Below are 9,531 nucleotides of genomic sequence, written 5' to 3' on the forward strand. Positions count from 1 at the left end.
TCTCCAACACTCATCCAGCTGTCATAAGTGAGCATGTGGAGAGGCGTTCTTTCATCCTGCATTGAAGGTTAAGTGACATACTGAAACACTATCTCTGATTTCTCAGCATGTTTCTCAAAGCCGGTTTCAAGTAAAGCGGTTTGCAGTGGAAATGCGAGTTGGTGCTAGGACGTCCCCAAATATAAGAAAGCAGCGTAGTTCCCCTAGTCCTGAAACTATGGTTCCCAACAAATAGGTGAAAGACGGCTTCCATACATATACAGATTTGAAAATAGAGCATGTGGAGTGGCGTTCTTTCATCCATCATAAAAGGCAGAGTGACATGTAGAAACACATTCTCTGATTTCTCAGCGTGTTTACTAACGCTGGTTTCAAAGTAAAAGTGGTTTGCTTAGGAAAACCGCGTTGGAGCGACTGCCTCCGGTTAGATATGTAAGTAGCGTAGTTCCCCTAGACCAGAAACTCTGGGTTTCCAACAAGTAAGGTGAAGGACACCTCCAACACACATTCAAATGTCAGAAGTTATCATGTGGAGAGGCGTTCTTTCATCCAGCATTGACGGTTAAGTGACATACAGAAACACTTACTCTGATTTCTCAGTGTGTTTTTCAGAGCCGGTTGCAAGTAAACGCGGTTTGCAGTGAAAAACCGTTTTGGTACTAGTGCATCCCCATAGATATGTATGTAGCGTAGTTTCCCTACCCCAGAAACTGTGGGTTCCCAATTAGCTAGTTGAAGGACAGCTTCCAAACTCATACATTATCTAAAAATTGAGCATGTGGTGTGGAGTTCTTTCATACAGCATAAAAGGTGGAGTGACATATAGAAACACTAACTCTGATTTCTCAGCATGATTCTGAAAGCCGGTTTCAAGTAAAAGCTCTTTGGAATGGAAAAGCCAACTGGAGCTTGTGCCTCCCCTTATATAAGTAAGTACCGTAATTCCCCGAGGCCAGAAACTGGGTTCTCAAAAACCTAGGTGAAAGTTGGCTTCCACTCACATATGTTTCCAAAATGGAACAAGTGTAGAAGAATTCCTTTATCTCACCTAAACAGCAAGGCTAAATCTCAAGCACTTACCATGATTTCTCTGCATGTTTACTTGAGTAGATTTAAAGCTAAAAGCATTTTTCGCTCAGAAACCTAGTTAGAGCTTATTCCTGCTGTTATATATATCGGTCGGGCAGTGCCCCAACACCACAATTCTGTGTTTCCAGCAGTGTTGGTGAAGGATGGCTTCCACACACATTCGGTTTTCTCTCCTCCTCACTCTTCTGCTTAGACATCAATGCAGGTTGTGTATTGTGGAAGCCAAGGAATTTTTTTTTCATTTAGGATCAGCCTCGGAGAAAACTGAGACCTGCTTCTGCTTCTTTTCCCTGCTAGATTTCCTCTTGGTGCATTACCAATCCTCAAGAGTGAGTTCCTTTAACCAAGTAATTATTTCAAAAAAATGAGCAGGTTTCCATAGGGCCATTACTTCTTTTATATTCTTGCTTTTTAATACCTCTCTTCCATCTCTTTATCTCCAGGTGTCTTATTTCTATGTCCTTTGGTTTGGGCTGATGGCTAATCAGCATTAGTGTAGAAATTGTTGCTTGATATTACTGATCTATATTCTTTCCATGGATATTTGATTTATCATTGGATTTTAGGGAAGATAGTTTCTTTAAAAAAATTCTGGTAAGTAACTTGTGGGGGACTCTGATTCTGTTGGTCTAGAACTATAATGCTTAATTTCTGAATAAGTGATACTTTCACAGAGCTCAAAATTCCAAAGGTTTGAGTGCCACCACTGTCCCGAAGACTTTCAAACTTTTCTTTGGGGGCACTCAGAACTGAGTGTGTGTGTGTGTGTGTGTGTGTGTGTGTGTGTCCTTCTGGACTTAGTTTAGCCTGAAATGAGCAAAGGCAAGTACCCCCCATTTTACACAATCAACAGACGACTTTCACAATTTGATACCTTTTAAAAATATATGAACTGTAATGTTGTAGAATTTTACAAGAGGCAGTGACCTTCAGGACTGTCAGCAATGGAGGCAGAACAGTTGGAGGGACAGCAGGTGCTCGTGCTCAGTGGCTGAAGTCACACAACATCCACGGCCACCTCTGGTTAATCTTATAGAGTGGGTGCTGTCTGCAGGCTTTCAGGGCTGTGCCCCCCTCCCCACCAAACATATATATTAGGAAAAGTGGTGAGCCTCAGTATGAGAAACAATAAAGAATTAGTAGGGGAAATTGAGTTTATTGTTTTTAAAAGAAAAATTAGCATCCAGGTAGTTTAATTTCAGCTCCTAATAGACTGATGTGTTGACATTCACAAGGATGCGTAAACACCTGCAAGATCATGGGGCAGGACCGGAGACTCTGAAGCAGCAATCACCACACACAACTTCCACTGCTGTCCTTGACAGCCTTATAGAATTACTTGATTAAGAAAAGGCCATAGATGTTAAATATCATCATTTTGAGAAACCAGTTCTTTTGAAATCTTATATACTAATGTAACTGAATTGGATAAAGAAATGCTAAATGTGTAATAAAGTATCCAAAGAGGTAATGATTACTGAAAACACCACAAATTGAAGAGGACCACAGCATAATGTGCATATATATTTTAATGATCTGGAAGAATCAGCTCAGCAGTGTATTCGAGACATCTAGAGATGATGTCAAAAGTGGGTGTCCTTGGATAGCTTTTTGTGAATGTTAGAGTGAAGTCAGGGTCAGGTACACAAATTTAGTTTAAAAACAAAAGGTGAAACAGATTTCTTTTCAAAAATCTATTGTGTCTGGTTAGAAATCATCAAATCCAGGGTCAAGGGAAGGAAAAAAAAAACCTAGTGACCACGTGACTGTTTCAGGAGCTGGTAGTAAAATGACAGTTGACAATTGTGTAAATTAGATATGATCTTGATGTCCAACTGACCCAAAGATTTTTAGTCCATGTGCCAAAAATATATCAAGGAATAAATAGTGATCTATGTTTTATCAGCTCTGTTATCCCCCCTTCAAGCCTGCATTCTGATTGGGAAACTAAGAACTTCTACTGCAGGGAGGGGGATTTTCAAAAATGGAGTGTCCCCCAACCGAGAAAATAAAGAAAATGTAGCCATACACTGTAGAGACACAGGGAGATCTGTTGAGCCAGATGACACTTGCTTTACTGTCAACTAGTAGGAGGTGCAGCTTTTTGATGACTTGGGTACCACGTTGCTGCCTTTCTCAAGGTATTGCCCACGGCTCTTGAGAAGCGATGAAGTGGGGCCAAGGAATTAGCCTCCGAATGCCCTTTGCCATGGATGTTGTCTCTATTCTCCACTTTTAAGCTTTAGCTTAGACAAGTTGCAGTGTCTTGCCAAGTGAGCTACAGACAGTAAGTGCGTCTTGAAGCACACGGCTCTTTCCTCCTCACTGCAGCAGAGAACCTCTGCATTGGAGCATCCTGAGATGTCATCGATGGTCATTTTTCATGTTAGGAATCAGTAAGGATGCTATGTCCACATGGATGAGGAGGGTAAGATTTCAGTCTCTAAAGTGGCAATGATGGGTTGACCTTTTCACTTAAAGAGTCTCACATCAACAAATGCGTGTCTGTTCTGGACCAAGAAGAAACAAGTGTTTGAAAAAGAATAGCTTGAAAGGTCAGTGGGACATGTCAGGCATCTTCTTCATGTCCTCAAGTTCGGGTATCCAACATGGTTTTCCTATCCTGAGTGATACTGACAATTTGCCGTGCTCTGTGCCTCATGTATACCAAAGGCTTTCCTAAATAAAATATCTAGAAATGGTAACATTCTTGATATGTGTTAAACCGGGGGAGGTGAAGGATTTAAAATTAGTCCCTAATGTGCATTGATTTTTTTAAAGACATCAATTTTATAGAAACTTTTGAAGAATTAAAGTGACAGAAAATTACAAAGCACCTTTTCCTTCTGGTAAGAAAGGGTTCTGTATTCCTTTATTGATGAATCTAACATAGAATCAGTACTAATATTGTTTGTATTGTACTTAGTGTTTACAGAGTGATTCACAGATATTCTCCTATTTCATCTGTGCAATGACCTCTGGAAGATAAGATTTCCTAGTTATGCTTTTTAATGTCTATTTTTAACTCTGTCTAAAAGCAGATTGATTGAGCCCCATTTGCTCAATTTAGAAGGCTGGACTGATTAATTGTGTCAGAACATTCCAGGAGGCAGAGGAAAGGAAGAGACAGGGGTTCTACACGATGGAAGCTGCTCCTGAAATGATTTGACCAGCAGTCTTATCCATTTTTCCCAAGGCTGGAAACAAAACATAACCCAAGACAAGGAAAACAGGGAGCCCATGTGACTCCAGCCTTGGCACGTAGAGTCACGGCTGTCCTTCTGTGCCTTGGAGAGGAGGATGCTTTGGGTCTCTGTTCTACAAACTCTGTTTTGCTTTATCTCCACAGTGTCTTGTTTTACTGGCATATGCTGAAACTTGATTTACATTTCATAGCATTAAAACAAAAATCAAGATCTCTTTATCATTTATTAACTATTTGGTAAATAGTTTTTGGTGAATATTTAACTTTATTATTAGGTCTTACCATGGCAATGTACAACACCTAGTTCCCCAGATAACAGCAGTGGCTTAAACATGCTAAAATTGTATTTCCCTCTTACATAAAGAAGTCAAGCAATCGGTAGCCCAGGGCTGGTTTGCATGATGGCCCCTGGGTCAGAGAACAAGATGCCTGTTATCTTCAGCCCATCAACCTGATGGCCCAAAGTGGCTGCCTGAGGGTCAACCATCAGGTCCACATTCCAGGCAGCAGAGAGGAGGGAAGAAAGGTGCTTCAGTTCCCTTTTGGGATGGTTCTGTAAAGTCCCAGGTAGCTTTCCTGCTTTTATCTTGCTTTAGACAGAGGGCTGAGAGACAGCTTGCTATGAGGTAAGCTCAACTCAGGACCAGCCTTCTCCCTCGAGGGGAGGGGAGGGAGTGGGCGGGAAGGAACCGATCATCCTGCACATGGTGTAAGACACCACGATGAGCCGCCGGGGGCCTCTGCAGTCCGTCCATTGCTTCGGGCTGCACTGAGCAGTTGGTAACGGTTGAGATTTTCACGTAGAGGTGCGTGTATGCTGGAACAATTGCTCGGTTCATTTAAACTAGTGGCGACCAGAGCACGTTGGAGAACACATTTGTTCTCACCTTCTAGCCAGTGACCCTCCCGCCAGGTTTCTGTCCTGCTGTTCATTTCCACGTTATTTTCCAAGACTTCCGGAGGAAATGTAAGCAGCCTGATGCTCAAATGCTTTTCTGTGTGATTCCCCCCTTGTTCTTTGCAGGAACAATAATTTGCCTAGAAAAGAGTGGACGAAATTCCAACCCTCCATTTCTTTAAAGCTCTGAGATTTGGTGTTAGGAAATAGAAGAAAATTCCAGAAACACCCTTAAGAAACATTATTCTTTCAAATGTGATTTGGAACAGCAAAGGACAATATATTTTATAGAACAATTTTTAAGACAACTGAATTGGCAGTAAGTTCACATAATGAAACTTCCAACAAGTCTTTATATTTCTCCTGGAAATTCCTTGGCTCTTGGTGTAAATTATTAATTAATATCAGCTTTCTATTCTTTCTCTTCCTGTAGTTGTAGAGTTAACATGAAAATAGCTTCTTGTGTCACTGAGAAAGCCTCCTGGTCAGCCTTCTAGTTAAACAGCATGTGTGCATTTCGGTGGCAGGTGTGCTAAATAGTAGTTTTCAGGCACTTGAGGGATGCCCATCACACCAGCACTGCGGGAGCCTATTTCTCACCCACGACCAGGTGAGACCCTCCTTCCTTCCGCTGCCTCGCCCAGGCCCCAGCATTCTGGTTCTTTCTCATGACCCATTTTCATAAAGTTCAGCCCTGCACCAGCCGAGCAAGTCTTGGTTTCTCAAAGACCAGGATCTTAGTTCTAGGCTTTCTGTTAAAGGACAGTGTATAAAATCAGGAAACTTTATATGTCTTTTGAGGCCTCAGGATCTCTGCAATTAAAACAAGAACTTGAGTTACAATACTATTCTTTTCCACTTCTGAATTTCTAAAACTCCACACAATAGCTTTTTTATTAATTAGCTAAAAATTTTTCCAGAATATATTTTTCGAAGATTCACAAATATCTGTTAATTTATATTTAAAGATGCTATATTTAAGAAATGGAATAATTATTTACTTTTAAAAAGTAATTTAAGTCAAGAAATGTTTGATACTGAATGTTTACTATGAGTTCAAGTATGTAAGCTTAATTTTTGTGGTACTGTCAATAAACCACACAACGTGAGAGTTCTGGGTTAAGTTTTATCTGGGGCAAAATGAGGACCAGAACCCAGGTGACAGCATCTCAGAGAGCTCGGAGGAACTGCTCTGAAGATGAGGGGGAGCTCAGCATTATATGAGATTTCATTGAAGGGGACGTGCAGTCAAGTATACGTTAAGTCAGAGGCTGCTGCTAGTCGAGGAACAGGTGTCTCTGTTAATGATTTTAGTGCTTTTCTAGATAGGAGGAGATGCAAGAATTTGGGCTCATAAAATTTCCTGAAAATGTCTAACTATCTGAAGATTTTCTGCCCATTTTCCCAGAGCACAGAGCGCCCCATTCCTGATCTCCACACAGAACTACTTTCAGAGGGTGTTGAAGGTCAGCAGCTGCAGTGGCTCATGACTTAATCAAATCAGAGGCAGATGACAAGTGCCAATTTTTAGTTGACAATATGTATATATTGTAGGAAAAAATTTACTTTTCAACCCTACCCCTGTTTTACTTTTAGTTAGAGATCACCTGATAACTGTTAGATGACTTAAGTCAGACGAGGGGTTGAAGGAGTCGTCTCTTGAGCCAGCCAGTGCTCTATGTCAGCCTCCTTGATCACATTCAATTTTCTTTCTCTTCAAACAGCATGCATCTGATTTTATGAAGTTTGGAGCCTGTCCTGAGCACATGGGGTCTGGAAGTGGCCCTGTTCCTGTGGTCTTTGTTTATTCTGTGAATTATGGTGTGAATCTTTATGTGCCCAAGCTTCATCATAATTTCAAACTTAAAGGATTTAAATATGGGAGATGGATGCCAAGTTCTGGGAATAGATTTTCAGGATAACAGCCAGGATTGGTAAAAAGTAGGGAGAATGGATACAGCCTTTAAAAAGAAATGTTATTTTACAATTTCTGGCAGATAAATTAAAGTGCTTGTTGGGATTCTGTCAGGAATGTTTAATTGGGAGACCTACCTCCCATTTTCATGAAATAAAATAATTTTATTATTTGTTTAGTGCCTACTGCCTAACAAATAAGTATCCCCTATGCATATAGTTTTATCGTTTAATCTCTACAAAGATTCCCTGGAGAACACACGTGTCACAGGTGAGGGAACCAAGATCATCCAGGGTATGTGGCTGGAAGGCAGATGGGCTGGATGGCTTACCCTCCTTCAGGCTGAGACAGAGACACCAAGGTTTATTGACAAGCGTGTTGTTGAAGTGGTTTATTTAATACTTTGCTTCCTTGATGAAGTGGATCTCTTGAAATTGTTTATGTCTGGATTATCTTCCCCTCTCTCCTCTGCCTCAGGACTTCTCCTCATAAGTAGTATGAATTCAGCCTGAACTGATTCAGGAAAATCAGAAAATAAAAAATTAGCCCACACAAATGCCTGATAAGTCTTTGTATTTCAGTACTTCCTAAAACTCTTAGAAACGCAAGGAAGGTGTGTTACCTCGGGGACTGAGTGCATTTGAAGTGTGAGAAATGTAAGTGTGATCTGGTAAAGGCACAGGCTCTATAGACAGTGATCCGGGTTTGGATCCTGGCTCCCCTAAGTACTGGAAACATGACCACCCAGAGCCTCAGTTTCTTCATGTGTTAAATGGGCTGATGGAGCTCACCTCCAAGTGGCCAGGTCAAAATGAGATGGTACGAGTGACTCTCAGGCAGAATGCTTGTCAAAGTGCTAGTTGCTCTTGCTGCTTTATAATGTCTTCTTAGGTAATTCCGTTGTCCATTGGCTTGCGAATACCTCCTCATTTGATTTAAAAAAAATAGCATGCCCTAAAAATTTTAAAAATAAGGAATGAAGATTTACTGATTAATGCTGGGTGTATTTTTATAGGTCATTTATTAAAAAAAAAGTAGGAGTTCTCTAAAGAGAATTTATTCTGTGTGCCTAGAATATGATTCAGTTAAAAATGATTTTCCTTTAAATACTTTTCAGAAATTTTCTGTGATATTTTTCTTGAATAGTAGTTGAAGATTTCTGAGGAGGTTTTACATTTAGAAAAGTTTATTCTTGTAACAATTGACACGTTAAATAAATGATTCAAACCCTGGACAGCATAAAGCCCTGGCTTTTTTTTTTTAATATATATAATTTTGGTGGTTAGTTCTATGACATTTTATTGGGTAGAAGTATCTCCCATTTCCATTTTACAGGCAGAGAAGATGAGTCATACGATACTCACTATACAAGAGAAGCAGAGGCTGATTAATTTGGGCGGTTTTGATTTTGCTTCTGGGTTGTCCTAGGTTTCGGCGCATGTGCCTTGGAAGGTCTCTCGGGCAAAGATGCTTATTTAAGAAGGTTGTCATTGTAAATGCTCTCAAGAGGATTAAACAAATTCCACAGCAAATAAATGAACATGTTTGGAAGGTTTTCCACCCTCATGTAATTTCCAGAAAACAGACATGATTCACTTGCTAAACCAAACACACAGGTACAGTAATGAGCCTGGCTCACATGACTGGACAGCACGGAGGGAGCCTCATCTATTGGCGTGGGTTACGCTGCAGGAAGCGCAACTGAAATTTTAATTAGAATTTATTTCCAGCGAGTGCTGCTTCCGCGTTTTTCTCCCCAAATTAAGGAAGCGCCCTCTTTGCCTGGCCATCAGTCTGCAAAGCCACACGGCTCACACACTCCCCTGTTCATCAGAAGGCTGATGGAGTCCAGTTTGCTTAGACACACTTAGCTACACTCGCAGCGGGGATCATCAGTCTCTTCTGTGTGTTCACCTCCACGTGCAGGGGAGAAAATCGACTTTTGCTGCCGACAAACGCTAATTGACTACCAGTTGTTTCAGAGGGACTGTGATGTTGAAAACTGGTGTCCCTTTCATTTTTATATGTTGGATGCTGACAAATTGCACGGCCACACCCCCACTGTAAGTACACCCACCAGGGAGGGTGTCGGAGTTTGAATCTGTGTGTTTTAGTATTCAGATCCTGGCACTGGTCAGCTTTCAGTGTTCTCGCTGGGTTTGGGAGACTATTTCTCAAGCGATTTCTTTGGCTACCAATAAATTTGCAAAGCCGTCTCCTTCAGTGGAGTTCCGATGAGTTGAGTTGGGAGGGGCATGTGAAATTGAGGAGGGCAGAGAGGTGCAATGAAAACTAGCCACCATCTGGTTACCTCTCATTTTTTATGGGCCAAAGATGCTTGTCTTCTTTTCTTTCCTCCTCCATCCATCCCTTCAGGTCAGGGAGTCGTCTTTCAAGAATTTCATCCTTAAATGTAAAGTAATG

General features: G+C 41.0%; 1 long non-coding RNA gene across 2 annotated transcripts; it reads right to left on the bottom strand.

Moving 5' to 3' along the window:
- Positions 1-545: 545 nt before the first annotated feature.
- Positions 546-9,530, bottom strand: LOC116661698. 2 transcript variants are annotated; one of them, XR_004317606.1, is made up of 3 exons: positions 9,419-9,530; positions 7,439-8,061; positions 546-6,005 (listed from the first exon to the last, which is right to left on the bottom strand). It is a non-coding gene; the product is annotated as an uncharacterized LOC116661698 (long non-coding RNA). The 2 variants fall into 2 exon arrangements; XR_004317605.1 differs by having other exon boundaries at positions 6,800-8,061.
- Position 9,531: the final 1 nt, after the last annotated feature.

This window comes from Camelus ferus, chromosome 36 (genome assembly GCF_009834535.1).
Source record: "Camelus ferus isolate YT-003-E chromosome 36, BCGSAC_Cfer_1.0, whole genome shotgun sequence".
In the NCBI taxonomy this organism is placed as follows: domain Eukaryota; kingdom Metazoa; phylum Chordata; class Mammalia; order Artiodactyla; family Camelidae; genus Camelus; species Camelus ferus.